The sequence below is a fragment of the Dendropsophus ebraccatus genome, chromosome 2 (assembly GCF_027789765.1).
Source record: "Dendropsophus ebraccatus isolate aDenEbr1 chromosome 2, aDenEbr1.pat, whole genome shotgun sequence".
NCBI lineage: Eukaryota > Metazoa > Chordata > Amphibia > Anura > Hylidae > Dendropsophus > Dendropsophus ebraccatus.
Genome location: NC_091455.1, coordinates 42,596,064 through 42,618,507, shown reverse-complemented (window position 1 = coordinate 42,618,507; position 22,444 = coordinate 42,596,064). Strand labels below are relative to the sequence as shown.

Below are 22,444 nucleotides of genomic sequence, written 5' to 3'. Positions count from 1 at the left end.
GAGCGATTTTGATTAATCTAACCTGCTGATAGCCCCTTATAACGCTGGGGACACTGAGGTAGAAGGTATATTTTCCTCCTCCACGTCCCGGTACTATAGGGGGCTATCAGTTCCCCTTTAAGGAAAAAAGGGGTCTGGGATGTTGGCTTGTGATCCCAGAGGTGCCTGACAGCAGTTTACGCCTCATTTATAGCACATGGGCATGTACCTGGGAGGGTCAGGGGGAATTATATAATGTATATGGCCAGCGTAAGCCTCTGATCGCCTCAGAATATTGACTACCAGAGACTTTTCGTAGCATGGTGTCACACTAATCAAAACAGCGTCCAAATGTAGCAGAACTAAGAGGCATTAAAACTGAAAACGCTAGACAAAAATAAAAGCTATACTATTTCGATTGTGAAGACTGCCAGCCTGCCTGGGAAGATTTAAAGGTCAGGCAATGGTCCCTGGGAAAGGGGTTATGCAAATTAGCTCCGGTTTAGTCAAATAATGTCTCTCTAATGCCAACTTCTGGAGGTAGCTACCTAGTAATGTCTCAGTCAATGTCTGACCCATAAAGGAGCTTTAAAACATGACTAGGGATTATGAGCCAACCCAGAAGACAATGTATAGCAGCTAAGTATTACTGAGCATAGTGGCTGGCACATAATGAAGAGGCCTATCATGACTGTAACAGTAACCAGAACAGGGATATAGATGCATGGCTGGGAAACATAAGATAACATATATACACGAGACTGAATGGAGAAGAGGAAGTGGCAGAGCAGAGAAGATTGTGCATATATGTGTATATAAAGTGTGACGGAAAACATAGCTCTGTGACTCCAAAATGGCTGACTGTTTAATGTTTGCCAGCAGTTAAAGGATTATTTAACAACAACAAACATTCTCTTAATACTGCTCCCACTTTTATTGCTGCTACTACCTGCATTCCTCATACTACTACCCCCAATACTGATTCCACTACTATTGCTACTACTACCTCAATGCTGCCCCCACTACTGTTGCTACTACTACCTGCATTCCTGATACCACTACCCCCAATACTGCTCCCAATACTTTTGCTACTACTACCCCCAATACTGCTCCCAATACTATTGCAACTACTGCCAGTAATCCTAATACTACTACTCCCAATACTGCTCCCACTACTATTGCTACTACTACCCACATTCCTGATACTACTACTCCCAATACTTCTCCCACTGCTATTGCTATTACTACCCCCACACCTGATACTACTACTCCCAATACTACTACACCCAACATAATTACAAAAAAAATAATCAAAATTTTTTTGAAAGAAATCAAAATAAACTTTTTTGGCCATATCACCCCGCCCTAACTTCAACCAAAACTAGCAATATACTTTTCAGACTGAAATGAAGAAACATCTATGAGTCCTGGAAAACATGGATACAGCCACAGGCTGTATCCATATTTTCCTGGCAGCCCTACTGCTGTATCAAACTTCTCAAGCTTTTGGGAGTTAAATTCCGAGCGTTAGGGGTCAGCAAGTTTACTCATCACTAATCATGGAGCAGCAGGTGATAACAGAGGCAATATACTCTTCTTCCAGAATTCTAGGAAACTAAAGTGTGGAACACAATATTTAGTGCAAAACGCTATCATCTGCCATAGAATCCTGCGTATTTGTTCCAGCAACCTAACTGCATAGGGATGTAATGTGGTAAATCACATTTATTATCTGGTCTGACAGTTGTTACCCAAGGACTGGAATACATTTACATACATGCTGGAGAAAGCATTTCAGCAACAGTGGGAAATGGGAAAACTGGGACTGTTAATATTTCCACCTGTCAATATTCATAGTATGAGGGTCAATGATGTAAATTATCAAAGAATTTCAATAAAACCAGAATGGGAGGGAGAGATTTCAATACTAATTTGTTATTTATGACTGCAGATCTGTTCCATATTCATTTAGTGCTAGTATAGCTTTACAGACAGCACAAGAAAAGAGATTGACTTGAATAGAGCTGAGCTGCAGTACCAGGCAAAAGCTACAGACAAGAGGGGCACTGTTCTTTGTTTTGTTGGGCCACTGCAGTGTAGCCCTAGCCTAAAGCTTCCATTACACAGGGCGACTGTGAGGAGCAAACCAGTGCTGTCAGCGCTTGTTTGCTCCTCGTTACTCGCGGGTGAGAGCTTGGGGGGGGGGATTGGGGGGAGAGGTGTGTGTGTGGGGGGGGCTGCCCAGGTGATCGCTTGATTGCCAGCCCATATAGCATATAGCAGTGGTCTACTGCCGCCCGCCACTCCTATTCCACGGAGCAACGGCAGCAGATCATTGCTATGAGTCATTTGACTTTCAACATGTTGAAAGAAAAACAACTGCAACGATCAGCCAACATTGTGCGTAACGGCCGATAATCGTTCCATGTAATGTTATAGTTATCACACCCACATGTCATGGGAATGTAGGTCCTTGTACTTGGGTAAAGGGAACAGCAGCAGACTTTCCCGTCCTTTGTTCCATTCACTTGCTATGGGATATCCAATGACAGCCATACACTGTACTGGGCCGCCTACAGAGTGAAAGCAGTGGTCAAGTGTGAACCCGACTAATATATAATGGGGCTGTTGGGCACAGTGATAGTGGCTCTGAATTGGGTCTCCATTGCAAAAGCAAACAAAGCCAAAGTCAATGAAAGTATATGAAACCTCTGAGATCGCACTATGACCCCTACCTTCCCCGACAATGATGAAGCAGAGAGTGTTTTTAGTAAATAATAATGCAAAAATAAGTCCCATGAAATTCCCATGTTTTGAGTGAAGTCGGAAATTACCATGGCGAGAGCTTTTAGCTGGAGGTGACTGTGGATAATGTACAGTGTGCAGCTTACTCTACTAAACACTCTGACCCAGATTCCTGAATGTGTATAAATGTGGGCGCCTTCCAGCTAAAACAGAACTGCGCTCACTATTCAGCCATCTACTAATGCAAGTGCTTCACAACCCAACCGACTTATTAACAAAGTCATTTACTTCACACCTCAGTGGTCTATCAATTTCAAGACATTTACATTCTCCCGGTTTACTCTTCCTGTTTTTCTTACCTATGGGGGCTCCTCATCAGTGAGAGTGTATGTGTCCTCAATGATGACCTACAAGCAAAAAATACTACTCTTCCAATTCTCTAAACTCTACAACATCCCTGTACAAAGTCAATACTATACTACAGTATACTTTGTAGTAAAGGTCTGGCACCAATACAGTGTATATATATTATATACATATATATATATATATATATATATATATATATATATATATATATATATATAAAAAAAAAAAAAAAATAATATATATATATATATATATATATATATATATATATATATATATATATATACACACACACACACACACATACATATATATACACACACACACACACACACACACAAGGGTGTAACCAGACCACTGAAAGTACCCAATATCCATCATTGGTCTAAACAGGTTCTATTTTATACACTTGTGTCTTCTATGCTGCATATACATCAATGGCCAGTCAGATTGAGTTCTAACTCCCTGATGAAGCTAGTTTTGTAGTGAAACATGTTGGGCAGGGGAGATAGGTGTTGTGGAGAAGAGTCTTTATCTCATTAGTCAGTAAAATCTGCAAATAAATGAGGTAATCTGGTAATTCAGATACCTACACCCATAGGGCGAGATGTATCAAACATGGTGTAAAGTGAAACTGGCTCAGTTGCCCCTAGCAACCAATCAGATTCCACCTTTCATTTTCCAAAGAGTCTGTGAGGAATGAAAGGTGGAATCTGATTGGTTGCTAGGGGCAACTGAGCCATTTTTACTTTACACCATGTTTGATTAATCTCTCCTATAGTGTATGATTAGAGTGTGAACTACACCATCATAAGTGCAACCAGACATGTAAAGGTAACCGTTCTGGTTGTGATTTACACTTGTTTTTGTCTGACCCAAACTAACTGTGGTGCATTGCCTGAGGGAATCCATCAGAATTCTGACCGCAGAGCTGACTATTAGAGATGAGCGGACCATCGGACTTTTGGTCCGACGGCATCAGCGCTCTCTCATCATGCCTTTGATCCCGTCCGCATAGTTGCAAACCCGCGAATATGCAGCCAGGGTATTCCAGGGAATTCAACAGCGATTCCCTGGAATATCCTGGCCGCATATTCCTGTGAGCGCAACTATGCGGCCGGGACCACAGGCATGACGAGAGCGAACTGCTTTCGGACCAGAAGTCCGCGCAGTTCGCTCATCTCTACTGACTATGCCTTTTTGACCATCAAAGACCAATGAGTTAATTCTATATTATATCATTTTTTTTATTTCACAAAAGCCTACAGGTTTCTATACTGTACATGGTAGAATTACCTGGCAGTGTCCAATATCATTTCAGTCTCAGCAGGTCACATTTTCGCCTTGCATCTCCGACTGAGAACCTGGTACCATCATGTTTATTGGAAACCTTCTGCAGATCTGAAGAAAAAACAACCAACAAGATTTCGATAGTTATAACGTCTCCAACCAACTACAACACAGTCACAGGATGAAGTTTATTATTGAACAGGGAGCGGGGCTCTGTCCACATGTAACAACAAAGATTAAGAATTATTAAACTGAAAATTATATGGACATTGGAACATCCTTACTATGTGTGTTTGTCAAACATTTAATCTCACATCTATGGGCATATTGTTAGATGGCCTGCCCTATGATGTTATATAAAAGGCTCTATTCTTTAAGGACGGCTGTGAGTAGACACTGGGTTCAGGTAATGGAGATTGGGTCAGGCCTTGCTTGCAGTAGGCGTTGAAAATCATTTCGGAGGTGTACAGCAAGGATGAGGCCTGAGCTACAATGTCATGATATATATATACAGTGGTACCTTGGTTTAAGAGTAACTTGGTTTAATAGCGTTTTGGTTTAAGACCTCACAGTTTTTCAAAATTGTGACTTGGTTTAAGAGCATTGTTTTGGTTTAAGAGCTCCCTGTACTGGGTGGAAGCGCGAGTGAGGGAGGGGCATGGTCTGCATAGCGGGGTCTACAGCACTCTACTCTGACCCAGGAAGTCTCCCCCACCTTCCAAATCAGAGTAGATCCCCTTCAGGCTGGGGCTTACATCAGGAGACAGGACTGTGGAGGTAATCTCTCCATAGCTGTAACCCCTTTCTCCCCAAACAGAGAGTGCTGCATGTATGTGCCCACATCTGTCCTGCTCATTCCTTCATACTCCCTGCAGTCTCTGTCAGTCCTGATTGGTCGAACACCCCCCCCTTCCCCATTGCTGTCATGTGACCACATAGACCTCTGACAGCAGGCCTGCTTCTCTATTCTAGCCTGTTGTACTACGCTACTGCATTATGGGGATCTGCAGCACCATCCTGTATCTACAAATAGTGGCTGTTTTTTCAGGTTTATGCAGTTACTGTACATTATACTCTAAATGCTGATTGCTATGCTGTACAGTAACTAATATCACATACCCAGCTGTTTCTCATTCTTTGTTCCATTTGTTTTACATGTTATTCAGAATATAAAATCATTATTTGGGGTGTGGAACCAATTGTCGTCATTTCAGTGATTTCTTATAGGAAAATTTGCTTTTGTTTAAGAGTGAATTTGGATTATTTTCCAGTTACAGTAGAGAGTTTGGGATATACGCGCCATATAAGACTACCCCTATTCTAATGCACAAATAAAAATTAACATCAGACAGCAGTGAGATCTGAAAGGCAGAGTAGGAGGTACAGTAATACCGATAGGATACAAGGGGCGGAGCTAGAGGGGTTAAACAGGTGAGTTGTTTTGGGCACTGCGCCACTCTACCGTATTCTTTTTCCCCATACCCTGGACACCTGCAGCTTGCTCTGCCCTTCATACAGTCGCCGTATGCAGGAATGTAGACATTTTTCAGCTCCTCCCCCCCCCCCACACACCCACCATATGTGGCAACCGCAGATTTTCTAGTCCAGCTCTGAAGTTTTTCAGAACCCGCTCTATAAGATGACACCTGGCGTATAAGACGACCCCTGACTTTTGTGAAGATTTTCCTGGGTTAAAAAGTAGTCTTATATGCAGAAAAATACTATATATATATATATATATATATATATATATATATATATATATATATATATTTCTCCGAACTTAGCCCATCTTCCTCCATCAAACTTTATCATTACTGCACATTCTCGAAAGCAGCATCTAAAACCCATCACATTACTGGATGGGGTCTGCGACCCCTGAGAAACCATTTACACTTCAGTTGATGGTTGGCGTTCTGTTTTTACACTTTATCTGATAGTTGGTATTGTGTTGCAGTCATAAGCTGGACTTGTATTTGGAATGTGTTAACCAATTTTATCTTATTTTTTTGGGCTAACAAACAGGAAACTGACAGGTAGTTTTTTTTTTTAAACAAAACATAAGTAGCACTATAAGTACCAGGCAAAGAATCCATAGTGCTAGACATAGGAATAATCAGAAACCAGGCCAAATGTAGGATCTGGACAATTACATTATACAAAAGTACAAAACCCTGGATTTAACTGCACTATTAGCATCTAGGAATGTTAAGAGTCAAGGCCGTATTTTACATACTGTTTATTATGTTACTTTCTCTCTGATGTCTTGTGGAAAATTTGAAAAAAATGTACGGCGCTGAAGCACTGGAGGCGGTCCGGCCCGCCCCCAGTGGGAGGAAACCCCCACCCCTCTATGACACAACTCCTTTAGAATCAATGGAGCCGCGTCATAGAGGGACGGGGGGATCCTCCGACTGGGGGCGGGCTGGCCTGCCCCCAGTGCTTCAGCCCCGGTCTGGTACCTGTGGATAGAGCACTTGATGGAAACTGGGAGTATTGCAACAGCTGGAGGGCCAAAGGTTCCCCATTCCTGGAATAAAGTATGGAGTTCCAAGACTCTTAGAACTTTATTCACTAACAACCAGGAGCCCCTAACCTGCCCCCCTCAGTGTGTGTACTCCTGTCTGGAATACAGTTCTTCATATAGAACTCTGTAACTAGCCTTGAATAACTACCTTATCTTGAATTTAACTACTGTGACTGACCTCTGCTGCCCACCACTTTCTGTAACCCAGGTTATTGCTGAACTCTTGCATTACACTGGAGTGGGCCCAATCTTATAGTTTGTAGTCCAGGCTTGGCTACTACTACTACCACCACCTGTATTATGTTATATCTTTGGGTACTAGATGTCTACACTGCCATACACCTAGAGAAAGCGGTTGCAGGCTGTATTAAGAGATGGCAGGCAAACGTCCGCCCCTCTCTAAAAAGTTTACAGCTGAACAAGCAGTGGGTGCAGTGGGGTCCCCAAAATGCCCTTTCTCCTATTAGAATTTAAAGCTGTTATCCAGCACTAGAAAAAGCAGAACTATTTTCTAGCCAAAAACAGCACCACCCCTCTCCTTAGTTTGTATGTGGTATTGCAATTCAGCTGCATTCCCTTCTATAGAACTGAGCTGCAAACCCACCTCTAAACTGAGGACAGGAGTGGTGCTGGTTCTTGAATAAAGCAGCCATGTTTTCTAATACTGGATTACCCCTTTAAGGTGTGTCATATGGTCATTCCTAGTACTGTTGAATAACAAATAGGGCTTACAGGCCAAAGGGGCCCGAGATATAAAGTTTTCTAGCATCCAGATAAATATGTAATGCACCAAAAAGTCAAAAGTCTGATTATATGGTATGTGTTCCAAAGAACAGAATTATTAGAACTCCTCATTCATTGAAGCTTTCACCATCTGTCCACTAGTACCTCATCAGGACACTTATATAGGGATCTAATGGAAAGAGATCTGAACACTAATCCCCTTCCGCACATCTAATCTCCAGCCCCAGATCCAACCAAAAATCCCTCACATAGATATCCAGCACCCAATATCCTCCTCTTTCTGTCTATATAAGTGTTAGCGATGTAAATGGATACATGCCACCAAACCTATTACTGCATGTAAGTTACGTTCATAGGATGGGCAGAGTCACTAAAAATATCTACAAGAAAAAATATATTCCTAATAAATAATAAAAATGATAAAAATAAATTAAAGACAAAAAAGGCAGAAAAGTTATTTTATTACGGTAAAATCTGTGCAAAGTTACACTAAGTAACGATTCAATATACCGTACATTAACCAAATGTCTTTTATGGGCAGCATTAATAATTCAAGATGTATTTTAGGGAAAATGTAGTTACATAAAATGTTCTAGAACCTGCCGTGGTTTATTCACATCGATATATAGAAATAAAAATCTAATCTAGTCTAAAATGTATACTCGGTGTCACCGGTAATAAAAAAAAGGTCCACCATATATACACACAGTACTGATGGTGCGGTATAGTCAGGACTTTGGAGCCTCGCTGTGATCAATGTACGAGAGACGTTCATTAGGAGCCTCATTTATTATGCTGAGCTCAGCGCCGGCTTACTGCACACACTATATTCAGGGCCTGGTTGGTTTATATTATCTAAAATAACTACAAAATCTGGTGAAGACAAAATTTGGAGCATTCATCTATAGCAGTGATGATTTCATTAAAATAAATGGCTCTATGAATCCAATGGACTGCTGTAAGCAACACCCTAAAGGTCCCCATACACCTTATACTTAAAGTGAATGTACCATCAGGGAAGCCGGTGCCGCTTTCCTTTTTTTGAACCATGGCCCAGTTCCTACGTATGGCACTGGTGTATTACTGATCACCGACCCAGGCTGAAGCACTGGAGTCGGGCTGGCCCGCCCGGCCCCCAGAGGGAGGATTCTAATGGAGCTGCGTTACAGAGAGGAGGGGGTTTCCTCCCACTGAGGGAGAGCTGGCCCACCTCCAGTGCTTCAGGCAACACCTTGGTAATAGACCGATGCCGCGCGCAAGAATCTGTCCTTTTTTTTTAAACCGCACCGGCGACGTTCTATTCATGTGCAATACATTAAGCAACTGTACATTCGCTTTAAGTTGACTGTACCCGCCGCTTGTGGTCAGGTTTGGACGTTGGTATAAGGTGTAGGAGGCTCTCCTGAGCGCCCACCAACATGATGTCAGTGTTGTAAGGGGGTGGGGGAAGATGGGAAATTAGTGCCTAAACCCTTTATTCTGGGAAAGATAAGCCACAGCCAGAGCTTTCTGGTTGCAGCTTACCCCTCCCGCTTGGCTGCGCCAAACGTTCCTGTGTATGAGGAGGATGGGAAACTTTTGGGATCGCTGACTGCTGCTAAGATAAGATAATCACACATAGGGGGAGATTTATCAAACATGGTGTACAGTGAAACTGACTCCGTTGCCCCTAGCAACCAATCAGATTCCACCTTTAATTTTCCAAACAGTCTGTGAGGATTGAAAACGACCATTTTGGCCTCACATCTCCTGTTCCTCGCTCTAAATGAACGCTCAGCCAAGGATGAGGCGTTTTCCACCAAAGGCACAGGCTCGGACACAATACTGGGCCCCAAACTCCATTAGTGACAACCCTGTTTAACAGATTTTGGAGTCATTTAGTTATTTCTTATGATTTGAACTTTTATACTTTGGGCTCTTTGCAGAATTTCTCCATTTTACTTTGCTTAGGATTCTTCTGATGCGGCGTAATTAACCTTCCCAAGCTATTTTCTCCGTAATTGGTCGGGCGGTAAACACTTTACATTTCCATAGCAACCTGCTCTATTGCTGGAAAATAGAAGAACTGTTGAAATAACACTATTCCAGGGTACATAGATGTGACCTTATTAGACCAACTCTGTCGCTAGGTTAGTAAACTGTGAACAATCACAACCTTAATATGGCATTATATAGAGCTTAGCCAACCAGCACCCCATGCCTCATACGGACGACAGGCAAGAACCCCAGAAATATCTCTCCACAGATGGATGACTCTTACTTTTAAAGATGGATGATTACTCCTAGCTGTGTTTTAAGGCTTTTTAAGGGGTTGAACATGGATTTGCATGGACACTACCTCCCATAAGTGGAAGCAGAGGGGTAGCAAGAGAAGGACTATGTTGCATATAGTTTCCCAGTGGAAAGTTGATGGCCTATAACAAGGATGGGGAACCTTCGTCCCTCCAGCTGTTGCAAAACTACAATTCCCATCACGCCTGGGCAGCCGAAGCTTTAATTGTAGTTTTTCAACAGTTGGAGGGCCAAAGGTTCCCTTTCCCTGACCTATTAGATTTCATATGCCTTTAGCACTCTATTCAAGAGAACTTTACCCTTTCAGCCATATAATAATGTATGTACTAAAGAAGGTTTATAGATTTGTTTTTCCACAGTACAGATACAGTTGCAGTCTGACATCCGGGACCCCCCACTAAGTGCCATAACAGGGGACTTCAGTCCTCATAGATAGAAGATCACAGCTAGGGGGACTTTGAATGAAGTGGCTGTCAAGCAGGGCCCCCATTCGGGCGATCAGTAGGACCCATGCAGATCTAATTGACTATAAAGAACAAGAGCCCTGATTCCTGAGCATATCGCATTACCATTTTTCCTAGTCATATCACCAGACTCGTAATGGAGTGGCCCCCACTTAATATGGTGATCTTCGAAAAGGAGCCATCCCTTTGCTCGGTCCTTCTCTAGAGGTTATCTGCTTAGCCCCGTGTTTTGAGACCCCTAACTGTGGCTCTGCTGACTTTTTTGGACATTGAGTTAGTATATCGGCATTTAAACCCCATATTTCAAAAACAGTAAGATTTTGGTAAGGGAATAATGGATATACCCATGGAAGACACAGGCAAGTAGATATAACATCTAGGGCAGTCCTGGAACGCTAATGCAAAAATAGTAGTGCCATTTGTTCTTGTAGAGCAGAGTCGGTAAACCAGCTGCCGACAGTTGTGAACATCTGCTGGGAGAGTCTGCAGAACAATGGACTCTTGTCTCACTGCGCTGCCTCAGTGCACTTGTTTCCCATGCTGTATAATGGATATTGTTATTGTATTTTATGACATTTTTGCAACTAAATTACAAATATGTGGAAAAAAGGAAGTGACTCTCCAAATCCGCACCTGTGTCTGATCATTCACATCTAATGCTGGGATTGGCTAGCTTACTTCCATAGTAATTCATGGCTTAGAGGTATTAACATGCTAGATTTCTATTAATACTTGCCACATGCTTCTCTCACTCAACAAGTCAACAAGACACAAACACACCAGTCCGTAGAGGGAATATGTCAGCTGTATACCATGCATAGAGCTACAGACACAGACAGAGATATAAGAAATTATACCTGTCTCATAGCTGATGGTTTTCAAACTTATAAAAACATGTTCTCTTCCAAAACTCAAGAAATAAAGAGGGGATGCTAAGCTGCAGCATACATGCCTCCTCTCTCCTCCACTTTTCCCTGCCCTGCATGATTGATGTGCAAGGTATAGTGCTGGAAGCCAAATGCTATACATCAATGATGTAAGGTAGAGAAGACCTACAGTTTAAGCTATCTGCCCATGTCTAGCTCTAAGCACCCTTTAGAAATAACAGATTCCCCTTAAAGAGACTGTCAGTCGGTTTTTGCGGTCCTATCTATGGGTAGCATTAACTAGTGATAGAGAAGTTGAAGAGAATGACGTATAACTTACAATGTTCTTTGTAGCCGATTCAGAGATATCCTCCTGAAAACAAGGACAATAGTGAGTTCTCTCTATTATGTTCATGCGCTCAGTAGTCCTGAATATTTATGTGCACCAGCTCTCTCTGCCCAACAGGCAGTTAACTATCCATGCTATGTATAGGCAGACAGCTGTCAGTCAATCAGCAGCCATAGGCTGAGGTGAGTGGTGTGGCAAGAATCCCATTATCCTGCATATTAGGAGAACGGCTGAACAGAATGATGTAAAGTAATTCATTGATCTGTTCAGCATTTCAGTCACTAGTTTATGCTTCACTTAAAGTGACTCTGTACCCACAATCTGACCCCCCCCCCCCCGCCTCCCCCAAACCGCTTGTACCTTCGGACAGCTGCTTTTAATCCAAAATCTTTCCTGGGGTCTGTTCGACAGGTGACGCAGTTATTGTCCTAAAAAACAACTTTTAAACTGGCAGCCCTGTGCCAAACGGGCGTGGCCTAGATTGTGTATGCATTAGGCTGGCACAACCTCACCATCCCTCCTCCCCGCCCTCCTCATCATTAGGAATGCTTCAGGCAGATTGTCTCCTATTCCTCCCCTGTATCAGCACAGTACCTGAGCAATGTTCAGACAGGAGAAAATGTTCTTGGGGCATTCCTAATGATGAAGAGGGAGGAGAGGAGGGACGGAGGGGTGGTGCAAAGTTAGGGCACAGATATTCTAGGCCACGGCTGTTTGACACAGGGCTGCAAATGTAAAAGTTGTTTTTTAGGACAATAACTGAATCACCTGCAGAACGGACCCCCAGGACAGATCTTGGATTAAAAGCAGCTATCTGAAGGTACAAGTGGTTTGGGGGGACAGATTGTGGGTACAGAGTCCATTTAAGGGAGCACAAACCCAGTGACAGATTCCCTTTAAGGCATCCCTCAGATACAAATGTAGCTTTTAGCGGTTTTTCTGGCTTTTTATTCCTTTCAATTCAGTGTATATTAGTGTAAGTGGTCTTTTCCCACTGGTATATTTTCCAGTGTATTTTTTTTTCATTATTAGTCATGTGATTCCTTCTTTCATCATGCAATTCCAGAACCTCTATAAAAAAAAATTGTGTGTGTGTGTGTGGGGGGGGGGGGGGGGGACATCTCTCTATGGTAGAAAAACATCTTTACTGCTTTAAAAAAAAAAAAAAAAAAAAAAAGAGACAAAAAACGCTAATTGCACAGGATGCCAAAATGCTAAAAAAAAAATGAACATGAAAATTCCATGTGGGTATTGCATTTCATATTTTCCTATTGGCTAATAGGCTAACATCTGTCCAAAGCATTTTTAAGCACTGAAAAAAGCAGCTTTTGGCCTTTTTTTTTTTTTTTAGCTAAACCACCTAGTGTGATTTCACTGTAAAGGAGTTTAATCTCTAAATGCAATTATCACACTAGAGACAGGATCGGTGATAAATGTGTGATCGCGTGGGGTCTGACCACTGGGTCCCCCCCACCAGTCCCAAGGTTCCTTTGTGAACAGAAGGGCAGCACTTGGATGACCATCACATCATTCACTGCAGAAGGGAATCAACTATACTTTCCTCTGTACATCCTCAAGCATCTATACTACTACTACTACTACTACTGTTGGTTTTGAATGGTACCAGACGTGGATCACATCGCAGCAATTTAGGCCCAATGCTGATCACATACAAAATAATAGGAACACCAAGAAAATAGTGATAAGATACAAATAACAAGGATGATGATAACAAGGCTAATGCAGAGTACAGTCCTGGCGGCCGGTGGTAAGTAATGTCCACTTCTACATTACAGATACTTGTTTTATGAACATAATAAATAAACTAAAAGCTTCGGATCTGCATCTACATACAAAGTAACATAACTCACAGTATGGTGAGGTCTAAAGTGTAATTATTACTCGCACATACACACACAGAAAGGAAGTGGGCAAGTAAAGAGCTTTTCTTTACATTTTTCACGCCTTAAGAATTTTCTTAACAGGACTAATGGATAATACAACAGATCAATCTGCGGTCGAATTCATACATTTCCGTACACTTAGGTTAAAAACCATAAAGCTGCTAATATTAATCATCACAGGTTTCATGTCAACAAAGTATAGTTTTATTAGGTTAGACCTGAAGAGCCGCTCAGCATGGAAGAAGCCACTGCTCCGAAATTTCTAAGTCTGGTTAGTTTACAACTGAAAGATACCGAACCCCTTCCCAATCATGATGTGCAGGGGGTAGCAGCATCATGATGTGGGGGGCTTTGCTGCAGGTGGGACTGGTGCACTTCACAAAACCCAGTAAAAGGCAATAAGGAAAGAAAATAATGTGGATGTTTTGAGGCAACATAAAAGAAAAAGTAAGTGATACTCACCTAGCCTGATCCCTTGCTCATCACTGCTAGTTGTTCCTTCTAAGATAAGATGCCTCAGCAGGCTGGACTGGATACCAATATGGGCAGTGACTGGTTGGGTGGATAGGTTCTGCTGAGAGGACTTGTCTGGCGATGGTGAAGGTGATGGAACGAGACTTGCAGAGGACCAGGGTAGGGGAGAATAATTTATTTCCTCAATGTGTGCCTCAAGCTAAATATAAACACATAATGGGGGAAATTTATTGAAAAATGTAAAGTGGAATCTGATTGGTTACTAGGGGAAACTGGGCCAGTTTCACTTTACACCATGTTTGATAAATCTCCCCCATAGGATACCAGAATACCCTTGGGGGCTTCCAATGGGGCTTCCAAATGGACAATGACCCCAAGCATACTTCCAAAGTTGACCTAAATCGTATAAAGGCCAAAAACTACTAAAAAAAATAAATAAAAAATCGATGGTGTATTCCACCGTATGATATACTGTACAGCTATTCTCCTCTTGTCTAACTCGGCCTTGCCCCTTCTCTTCTTCATGGTATATATTGCATCACATACTTATATCTGCTGATAAAAAGTAGTGAAATAAGGAAACGAAACTGAAAACATAAAAACCCGTGAAATATTCTATATGAACCTCACATTCCTAAAATAGCGAGTGCTGTCAGAGTTACCTTCCTGTCACTCAAACTGGTGACGCTTGGAGTGACAAGTACTGCCTGTTCCGCTTTTTCACAGAAATCTTGTTGTCACTCTTAAAGGGACACTAAACCTAAAGCTACTCACATTTAGTTGTCTATGAGTATTGGGTGTAACCAGCCCTCTCAGTCTAGGGAGCGACTGACAATTTATGGGGATTTCTGACCAGAAGTGGAAAAGAAAGCGTTGTATACTCTTCAGATCTGCACGCAGAAAATCTGTTGAATACTACAGCACCATTGATGTGAATAGGATTTTATAAAATCCCTTTTACAAGTTAATAAAAAATCTTGCATGGAATGAAAGCCAACTTTTATTCTTTTTTCTGTGTATAACAGTATGAGATTTCAGGTTCACTCTCTAGTCAAGGTCTACAAAGATGTTTTCCCTTTACCTGCTTAAGTTTTGACAGTCATTGGCCTGCAATTAGAGATGAGCGAACCGGGTTCGGGTTCGAGTCGATCCGAACCCAAACGATCGGCATTTGATTAGCGGTGGCTGCTGAACTTAGATAAAGCTCTAAGGTTGTCTGGAAAACATGGATACAGCCAATGACTATATCCATGATTTCCACATAGCCTTAGGGCTTTATCCAACTTCAGCAGCCACCGCTAATCAAATGCCGAAAGTTCGGGTTCGGATCGACTCGAGCATGCTCCAGGTTCACTCATCTCTACCTGCAATGCTTACGTTACTGTAGCTACACAAGGACGTGTTCTTTGAGGAACGGGTTATTATTTTTCTAGGGAACATTTAAGGTTACATATGCAATAGTGTTTCAGATAGATAATTTTTTTTAAAAAAGGGGGATTTTTTTTAAACTTGTTTATTGTATGTACAGTATTATTAGGCTCTGTTTACACAAATGTCAGACCAATTTATCTGACAGATTTTTGAGCCGAAACCAGGAACAGACTATAAACTGGGAACAGGTCATAAAGGAAAGACTGAGATGTCTCCTCTTTTCAAAACCATTCCTGGGTTTGGCTTCATAAATCTGTCATATAAATTGGGCAATTATCTATGTGTGTGTGTGCATCCGTTTTGATCCGTTTTTCCATTGAATTTAATTATAAAAAAAACAGATCAGTTTTTTAATGTACACAAAAATGTAGTCGACCTATAATGTATTTTATGTGTAGTAAATCTTACTTTATTTACTGCCACCCTGAATAGCGATTGACATGTCAAAGGTTTTGATTGCCGGGGATAAGAAGTTTGCACCAAGCATGTTGTCTTCCAGCTATGTCCATGTGGCTGAGATAGGCTTCCGAAGAGTCTATGGGACTGTCTCCTGTCGTGTGCATAGAAAAAGGACAAGCAGAACTTGGTTGTCAGCTTTTAGCGGTTAGTAGAGGTCTGAGCACCCAAACCAGAAATTATGGTACATTTCTAAGCCACGTTCTCATCATGTTGAAAAGTACTTTTTTCTTGAGGTTACAAAAGAGGATGCAAAAGGGTGTGTCATGAAAAATTATTTTTAAAGTAACCTTGCCTTTATGGTGAACCTAGCTTTAAAGGAGAAGTCTGGGCAGACCTCTTTTTTTCACAAGTGCCTGGGAGGGAGTGGATTAAACATGCTCTTACCTTCCCGGCTCCAGCGCTGTGCAGTGTAGAAAATAGAAGTCGCTATTACAAGGATTTGGATTATATGTCTGTGCAAACTAAATAAAAAAATATGTATCCCCTTGTTTTTCTTTTCCACAAATACGGAATTCTATGAAGTTGTTTAGGGCCTCTTTCCCCAAATCCACTCAAATAACTGGACAAAAAAACAAAACAAAAACAACACTTGTGCAGTAAAAATCCAGTATAATGACAGACACCGCTCAGAAACCTAACAGACCCGATTGAAACCAATGGGATCCATTGAGCTCCCTTGATGTCTGTCGTGCAGCTGATTACAGATGGAGAAGATAAACAAAAAAGCAAAAACAGAGCTTGTGCACAGGTGTGAACCCAGCCTTACTATACATGCAACTATAAACTACAGGATTAGAACCTCAGCTTTAGGTTAAGACAGCTAAAATATGGTATTCTTCATTGTTGCCATGGGTTGACTTTGGAAACCCTGTCTGTGCCGCTGTGCTCTCCGTTATGCTGGGAACATGAAGCCTCACTGTGACGTCTCTTCTGACAGCAGCCATTTCCGCTGATTCCAAAATGCTCAATGTTGGATGAGTACCATTGGGAATAGGGATTCTGCCAGTATAACAAATACTCGGGCATTTGTTGGAGGTGAAAAGTCAGGGGCCTTCTGCCTCTATGATGTCCATATGCCCTTATAGGATGTATAGAAAGGGGCTGCTTTTGTAAGATAACCTCTATAAATTCTTTGTCCACTCTTAACGCTTATTTTTTTTTAAACTAAAATTTTTCAAAAAATTTTTTACATAAACTATGCAAAACAATAATAAAGCATGCAGTAAGATGAGCTCCCTCTAGTGGTGATAAAAAAGGCAGACAGAATTTTAATGACTTAATTTTCTTTATACAGGATATTTGGAGTTCTGTGTCAGAAAAAAAAAACCCATCTCAGCCTACTGCATAAAACATTATATGACATAAACCAGCAAAAAATAAAAAGGCCAAGTCCCATCTACAGGTGTAAAGCTTCTATGACGTGGGTTTGTAAGCAATTTTCAAGCCAGCGATGCAGCACAGTGAAACAGGTTGGTCTAATAAGAGTGAACTGTAAACAATGCCCCCCATTAGCAATTCACTTCTGTCACTCTACAACTCAAAGGGGAACGTGATGGAACTCAAATCACATGAAATAGCATGACACCAAATGAGTTAAATGTTGTGCCTGGGGACAAACTGCATGGCTGAAACTGCCATTTAGCAATGGCCTAAATGACAGAGGACAATATGAAATTGTTCACGGTTACCGATTTTAACGTTTATGAGCCTTTTATTGCTCCCGTCCGGCAGAACGTTTTGTTTGTGTATGAATAATACGGAGCTAATGGAATTATCCGCAGTGCCAAAGCAATAAGCCAGCAATTTATCACAGCAGATGGATGAACTCAAAATTATTTCATTAAAAAAATTCTTCATACTGATGTCAGGGGGGACGTGTGGGGGGGGGGGGGGGGGGATGTGATTGATGTGCCTGACCCTGGACATCTGACTTATTGAGCACAGAAGACGGATCTAACGTAAACTACTGCAATGGTTGTCCAGAAACGTCTATACTGCCGGCTATACATGATTGAACATTCTGCAATGTGTCACGTCACAGAACTTTAACCCTTACCCACCCATTACAGCACAGTGAGAGTGCAGCCACAGGAGCTATATCTGCTGTATTATAAAGCTGAGCCCCCTGGTCAAAACAGTGATGTGTCGCGGTCATTTGGACACCCCTAAATATAAAGTAAGGGCATGCCTTGGTGATATAGGACCACCATTGGAAGACAAGAATACCTCTTTTATTTCTAAGAATTTTTTTTTTTTAAAAAAAAGGTAAAAGTTATTTAAGTTTACCAATCGCAGAACGTGTTTTCTAGTTCTAGAACATAGAAACCAAGCCGGACTTAAAAATGTCCCCGCAGCTCCGGCACTACAGAAATTTATGTAGAGGTGCACTGCCTCTACATAAATCCTGTGCGCGCCGGTGCGCACGGCAGAAAACCTACGCCAGCTGAGAGCTGGAGTAGGTTTTCTGCGTATCTTAGCGAGAAAATGATGATGAATCGCGCGGACAGAGTCCGCGCCCCCCCGTTCCGCCCCCTCCGGCGTACCTGGCGGAAAGTGCCTATTTGCGAATACTTTATTCACAAATCGGCTATTTGCAAATAAAAACATTCGCAAATAGACACTTTCCGTAAAAACAAAAAACACAATTCGACGCTTGTTACATGTCCCCCTAAGATGTCAGCCAACACTTAAGTAAAGAAGTAAGAATAATAACAATAACTTCACTGAGATTGTATGCAACTCTGGTTCTCTCCTAAAATGATCTGAGCTTTGTACTAGGTCAGATCTAATACGTAGGTGTCTGTATTACTGTGTTAGAACTAGAGATAAGCTAATCTCGAGCACGCCTGGGTCCATCCAAACCCCAGCGTGCGGCATTTGTTTACCGGTGACTGAAGAAGTTGGGTGCCGACCTTAGCGTGCCTGGAAATCATGGATACAACAATAGTTTGTATCCAGGTTTTCTAGGACTCCCTAGGTCTGCATCCAACTTCTTCAGCCACTGGTAATCAAACGTTGCACGCTGGGGTTTAGACAGACCCAGGCGTGCTCGAGATTCGCTCATCTCTAGTAAAGAACCTATTACACAAAGCGATTATAAGCTGTATTCGGCTGATATTGGCCGTTACGGCGGATAATCGCTTTGTGTAATAGAAGACAATGAATAGCCAACATGCAAGATGTAGGCTGATCATTGTCTTTTAAACAGGCGGAAACAGAAACTAATCAGCCTAGCAACGTTCTGCTGCCGTCGCTCTGTGTAATAGGAGTGGCGGCAGCAGACCGCGGCTATCTCCTATGGGCCCAGGCAGTCCCCTCGCAACTCCCCGCACTTAACCACTCGCTGCTGACGCATGAAATAGCACCAACAAGCAGGGAACAAGGAGCAAGCGAGCGCTGACCTGACAGGTTGGCACTCGCTTGCTCCTCTGAATTGACCCATGTAATAGTGGCTTAAGAACCAGAGAGGACAGGGGTTGATGTGACTGAAGAGTGAGAAGCTGCTTGTGGTTTTCCCAGCTAAAATAAGCGACCTGGGGAGCCAATTTTAAGGGGTATTCTGGAGATTTATATTGTTTGATATGTTGCTGGGGTAATAAAAAATATAGACTCTATTCTCCCCTAACACATTCTCCCTGGGGGTCCTCCTGTCACGTCTTAGGATCCCCCGCTGAATGCTCCTTACACTTCTTCCAATATGGACTTGTCACTGACTGAAGGGGGATATATAGATATATAGAAGTGGGTTTGTCTATATATGTGTATAGGTGGATGCTTCCCACTAAACCAGCATTGTATTCACTTTAAAAATAATACCTTAGTGCACTGTATAAATCTTCGCCAGCTCTTGCCCACTATAACCACCTCATATTTTAGCAAATACCCTCGGACACTGGACACAAGAAGAAAGAAATGTAAATGAACCTGGACGCAGTTGTTCTCTGTTTTCTCAGTCCCGGCAAACAAAAATGTGAAGATCTGAATGTTCCAGCTATGTTATGGCAGTATTTGAGGACGGGGGTATTCTTTTACAAGCCAGGATGAAGCCAGCCATGTTAGCTATGCCGGGAATGCTCCTGCTCACCGCTGCTGCTGTTTACTTTCCTAGGAAGACCTGTGTTTTCAGCTGACTCCAGTTATGGAGGATCTGAGAGGAGGGAACAGGTGGGCAACCCTGGTGGGGACAGACCGCATGTCAGCCATGATTACTAATGGAACGTGCGAGAAAAATTAGAAAAATCTGTGCTGTAGAGGCCTGAAACCAATGGATTTCCAGCTGTTGAAAGCGCAGTCCATCAGGGCATGCTGGGACTTCCAATTTCACAACAGTCGGCGAACATTCTATCTGAGCAAGGAAAGAACCACTAATAGCCATCAAAGGAGAAAATATAAAAGTAATGAAACTCTACTAAATCATCCGACGTGGCATAGGTAACGGATAGGCAATGTCAGGACTTCAAAACAATGTATATGCCGATGTCCACCCTGCCCACCTTGGATGGCCGGTCACTCCAACACAAGGACATTTCCTAAGGAATTTAAGCACTGAGCAATAGAACAAATTTTGCTAAATGTTTCAAATATTACATGATATAATATAGATAGAAGCAAAGCTATCTACTGTAGTTTATACTCCCGCACTCATTGCTATGGCTTACAGTACAAGAATACCAATTAGAGCAACATTTGATAGAGTACAGTTATATACCTGTGTTATAAATGAGTGACTATATAACATGTCTCCACTACACAGCACTTCCTTGCTTCAGTGTATGCTTTTCACAGTAGACTGTAGTTTATGCCACCCTCTAGGACACTGTGGGGCACCGTGCCAGTAACTTTACAACAGGGCATCAATTCCAACTTCCAGAGATGATCTCAGGCTACGAGGAGAAGTTTTTCAGTACTTCCCGGTCAATGACTTTGAGGGGATCTTTGGGTTACTTCTGGCTTTTTATCTTTAGGATTTTTGCACTATGGAATTAAGCAGGGAGTTTCAAGCCGCGTGGCAGGTTTCACTTGAAGTTTCGGCTTTCCCATTGACAAGTCAATTATTTGGGTGGATCGCGGATTGCACTTGAGAAATCATATCAAGTCAATGGGACGGGTGGAACTTCAAGCGGAACTCGCTGTGCGGACTCCGCTTGAAATTCCTCACTTAATTCCGTAGTGTGCACATACCCTGAGGAGGAAAAGCTCATGTTGAAAATCTGCAGGCATCAAGATATAAAGCAGAAAGAGCAGAGCAGATTTATATAAATCTATGGGAAAAGCTCCTGAATAACTTGCAATTCATTTATATAAATCTGTACTTATTCTGGGTCAAGTCGGCGGTCCCACTCAGTAACCACTCTCCATATGCGTACTTATAAACAGACAGCTGTCAATCAGGTGTCGGACCGCCCACATTTTATTGCATGGCCAAGTCATTTGCCATCATGTGCACAAACAAAAAAAATAAATAAATAAATGAAAACTGACAGTCACGCTACTTACAGACAGAACCTTACTACATGTCATAGGCTGTATGCATGATTTCCAGGACTCCCTAGGGCTGCATCCAACTTCAGCAGCCACCGGAAATCAAATGCCTCACGATCAGGTTCAGGTGAAACCCAGCGTGCTTGAAGGTCGCTCAAGTCTAATGCTACGTTTACACGGAACGATAATTCGCCCGATGGTACGATTAACGATGTCGGAGTAACCTTTTTTTTTTTACATAACGATCAGCGTTAAGACGGCACGATATATCGTACGGAAATTCGTTTTGCCATCGCTTAAAGCCTATCTCACACATTGGTTAAATCTCCGAACGACTGTCCATATGGAACGATCTGCGAATTTTTTGCGAATGATCAACGACGATTTGAGAACATGTTCAAAGATCAAAATGAACGATTTCTCGCTCGTTGTTTGATCGTTCGCTGCATTTACACATATGATTATCGTTCGAGTTCAATCGTTATCGAGCAAATTTGCACGATAATCGTTACGTGTAAACACAGCATAATGTTCTGTAATTCCCAATGATGACTTTTTTATTTTATTGAGCGACCTATTAGTTCAGGCCACAGAATGTAAAACAGTGAATCCTATCAGCAACAATCCTGTTAGAACAAGATTGGCCTATAGAGCAGATTATTAAATGCAGCCAATGATTGTGAACAAGTCCTTAGAAAAGCGACGACTCTAATTTAATCCACTTAAAAAGACTATCCAATCTGATATACAGGCGTTCTGTGTCCTGCAGCACAACTGGATCGATTCATTACCACACAAATATCCATTATGGCCCAATGCCAGGAAGCTACGTGGTTAATAAACAGTTCCCAATATAGTACAGGCCATAAACAGATTATCCAAAGAGAAAAATCTTCATCTGAAAGAAGAGTCATTAAATGGTCCCTGTCATTTCACACAACTGCCCTCCTTATGATCGTCTATGTGATCTGTCATATATTTACCAAAAATGACTCCTTACCCCAATAAAAAATATAAAATAAAAAACAACAGTTGCAGACAGAAGGGGGGGGGGGGTTTGTTTGCAGAAA

At 42.0% G+C, this 22,444-nt stretch overlaps 1 protein-coding gene across 3 annotated transcripts in view; it reads right to left on the bottom strand.

The window, feature by feature from the left end:
* Nucleotides 1–22,444, bottom strand: part of PAG1 (phosphoprotein membrane anchor with glycosphingolipid microdomains 1) — a 115,301-nt gene that overhangs the window by 48,619 nt on the left and 44,238 nt on the right. For all 3 annotated transcript variants that reach the window (XM_069959944.1, XM_069959943.1, XM_069959942.1), the window contains exon 3: nucleotides 4,390–4,494. The gene's annotated coding sequence lies outside the window, so the exon portion shown is untranslated. The remainder of the gene's footprint in view (nucleotides 1–4,389; nucleotides 4,495–22,444) is intronic.